At 55.1% G+C, this 3,721-nt stretch overlaps 1 pseudogene; it reads right to left on the bottom strand.

Moving 5' to 3' along the window:
* Positions 1 to 2,738: 2,738 nt before the first annotated feature.
* The window catches only part of LOC122803666, a 3,452-nt pseudogene continuing 2,469 nt past the window's right edge, over positions 2,739 to 3,721 (bottom strand).

Here is a 3,721-nt window from a genome sequence, read left to right as displayed (position 1 = left end):
TGTAAGTACCACTGTATGTTGCAGTATAATAAGGTAATATGTCCATATATGTCAAATTTACAGTAGCTACTGTGTTAATTGCAGGGGCAGACCACAGCCCCCCGGCCAGCGGCTCCCTTAAGGACTTCTGTCATGGGGGGCTCTGCCTGTCCCCTCTCACCTGGGCGGCAGCTCTCCAAGCCCTGCAGCCATCCACCAGCTGCTCCCTTAAGGACTTATACACAGGGGGGTACAGGGCCCGGACCCTCTCACCCAGGTTCAAGCAATCCCTGCCTGTCCACTTTCCACCTCTCTCCCCTTCCAGACTTCCATCAGGATGAACCCCCCCCCCCTCTGGGCTTCCACTTCTACCAGGGCATAAGAGCTCTTTCCCTGGGTTACATATCTGCTGAAGGCTGCCAAATTGTGCAGTGTCACCTGTGCCATCTGAGCCTGTCAGGGGGGACTTCCGCCCGATCCTGACCAGTCTCGCGGAACTCCCCTCAGCCATCAAGGGGCAGGTCCACTCTCATCATGACTTCTGAGTCCCCCTCCTTTCCAATCCAGAGCACCACATTCCCCATCTCCCACATATCTCCTGAAGTCTGCCAAAGTATGCACTGTCACCTGTGCCCTTGGAGCCTCTCAAAGGGACTTCCTTCTGATCCTGGCTGACCTTGTGGAACTCCCCTTGGCTGCAGAGAGGCAGGTCCATTCCAACTGGGATTTCCATGTGCCCCTGCTATCCCATCTAGAGTGGCTCTGGGGACATTGTGATATTTCAGGGAAGTCATTGGGTAAAGGGTGATATCAGAAACATTCCCCCTGCCTGACAGGAGCTCTCCAGGCCCTGCAGCCCTCCATCTGGTGCTCCCATGAAGACTTCAGTTGTGGGGGCCTCCACCTGACCCCGCTCACCCAGGCAGTCGATCTCATGGCCCCACAACCATCTACCAGATGCTCTCTTAAGGACTTCCATCCCAGAGGGTGGGCACGATCTGGACCCTCACAACCAGGTGGGAGGGCTCCTTGCCCAGCTGCTTTCCACCTCACTTCCCCTTCCAGATTTCCATCAGGACAGAACCCCTCTAGGCTTCCACTTCTACACAGGTGGTAGAGCTCTTTCCCTGGGTTACATATATCCTGAAGGCTGCCAAATCATGCAGTGTCACCTGTGCCCTCAGAGCCTCTCAGCAGAGCTTCCACCTGATCCTGGATGGCGCCACGGAACTTCCCTTGATCACTGAAGGGCAGGTCCACCCTCATCAGGACTTTCAAGTCCCCCTCCTTTCTGGTCAAGAGCATCACGGTCCCTGTCTCCCCCATATCTCCTGAAGGCTGTCAAATTGTGCAGTGTCCCCGTACCCTCAAGGGCCTCACAGGGGGCTTCCCTCCAATCTCTGCCAGCCTCTTGCAACTCCCCTCGGCTGCTGAGGGGTAGGTACAATCCCATCGGGGCTTCTGTGTCCTTCTGCTTTCCTGTCCAGAGGGGCCCCAGGGACTATGCGATATTTCGGGAATGTTGTCAGGTATTGGGTGAGGTTGAATGCCTTCCCCCTGCCTAGCAGGAGTTCTCCAGGTCCAGCAGATGTCCATCAGTCAGTCCCTTAAGGACTTCCATTGTGAGGTGCTCCAAATGACCCCTATCACTTGGTCAGGAGCTCTCTAGATCCGACAGCCATCTGACCGGCGCTTCCTTAAGGACTTCCATCGTGAGGGCTCCACATGACTTCTCTCACCCAGGCAGAAGCTTTCCAGGACCAGCAGCCATACTCCAGTAACTCCCTTAAGGACTTCCGTCCCAAGGTGTGGGCACCATCTAGACCATCTCACCCAGGCAGGAGCATTCCCTGACTGTCTGGTTTCCAGTTCTCCCCTTTACCCTCCACCTAGGATTTCAAGTTCTCACAGGAGATGGCCAAGAGTCTCGGCATCTCTGTGCATTTTGCTGCGCACCTCCCTCTCTTTCCTCTGCAGCATCGGATGCCAATGAACATGCTTCGCATTGAGCCTCCTGGAACATGGCCCCCTGCCTCCTGTGTGGTGCCGTTTGCAGGGCAGCCTCCCCATGGTGCCGGGTGAAGGACCAGAAGCCAACCCAATGCCCCATTGCCAGCCACAGGTGCGAGACACCATGACAGCCATATCTCCCCACCCCTGGGGGCTGGAAGGATGGTATCACCAACCTAGCTTCCTGAGGCAGCTTTCGGCCTGCCTGCACTGACATCTGACTTCCCCAGCCAGCCTCAGGTGTGAGACACCATGGCAGCGGTATCTCCTCTCCACTGGGGGCTGGGAGGATGAGTTCGCAGACCTGGCTTTCTGGGGCAGCCCTCTGCCCACCCACAAAGACAAGCAGCTCCCCAGACCAACCACGGGTGCAAGATGCCATGGTGGCCCTATTTCTGCTCCCCCAGGCATTGGGAGGATGGGATTCCCCCACTTGGATGGGATGCCTGGACCTGGCTTCCCCGGATGGCCCTCCGCCCTCTCACAGGAACTGTGTACCTCCCCACTTGGTCACCTCTTCGAGGATGACTCTTAAGCCTGAGTACTTGATCCTCAGCCCCCTCTGCACCTGCATGGGTTCTGGATATCTGGAAGGAGGCACCAGAGGGCATGGAGCAAGGGGCGTGACCGGGGACTTCCTCCTGCATGGGAGGCTGTGCCACCTGGGCACGCCCAGACCCCATCCCTCCCCTAGCCGGACCCGGTGTCTGCTGATGAGCAAAGCCCCGCCGACGATTTCCCTGCCTGTGACAAAAGCTTGGCTCGAGGGCTGACTTTCAATAGATCACAGCTTTTTGCTGGTCTGCTATGTACAAAACCCTGCCCCAGAATCAGGTCGTCTATGAAAGATTTAGCATCCAGTTCCCATGGCAGTGCAGTGCACTGCTGGAGAGAGGCAGATGCCTTTCGTCTGCACTCCAACCCAGTGACGAGTGTTGCTCCTCGCCAATCTTGCGAAAAGCTATCCCTGGACAACTGGAGATCCACTGCGCTTATCATTACGTTTACGCATGATTGTGACTTAGAGGCATTCAGTCATAATCCCACAGATGGTAGCTTTGTACCATTGGCTCCTCAGCCAAACACATACACCAAATGTCTGAACCTGCGGTTCCTCTTATACTGAGCAGAGTTACTATCGCAACAACATATCATCAACAGGGGTAAAACTCACCTGGCTTATCTTGCATGTTAGTGGGTGAACAATCCAAAACTTAGTGAATTCTGCTTCACAATGATAGGAACAGCCGACAATGAAGGCTCAAAAATGACATCGCTATGAATGCTTGGCCACCACAAGCCAGTTATCCCTGTAGTAACTTTTCTGACACCTCCTGCTTAAAACCCAAAAAGCCAGAAGGATCACGAGGCCCTGTTTTTTTCATGGTCTGTATTTATACTGAAAATCAAGATCAAGTGAGCTTTTGACCTTTTGCTCCTTGGGAGGTTTCTGTCCTCCCTGAGCTCAGCTTAGGACACCTGCATTACCCTTTGACAGGTGTACTGCCCCAGTCAAACCCCCCACCTGACACTGTCCCCAGAGCAGGTCATGCCTGGATGCCCAGGTGCTTGAAGCCAGAAGCGAGAGCCTTGGTGGGGCTCAACCCCCACCTCACCGGGTAAGTGAAAAAACAACAAGAGTAGTGGTATTCCACTGGCGGCCAAGGCCTCCCACTTATGCTACACCTCTCATGTCTCTTCACAGTGCCAGACTAGAGTCAAGCCTGACAGG

Source organism: Protopterus annectens, chromosome 5.part1, assembly GCF_019279795.1.
Source record: "Protopterus annectens isolate FY-2018-M chromosome 5.part1, PAN1.0, whole genome shotgun sequence".
Lineage (NCBI taxonomy): Eukaryota > Metazoa > Chordata > Ceratodontiformes > Protopteridae > Protopterus > Protopterus annectens.
Note: the sequence above shows the minus strand (reverse complement) of the source record. Positions and strands in the feature narration are given on the sequence as shown.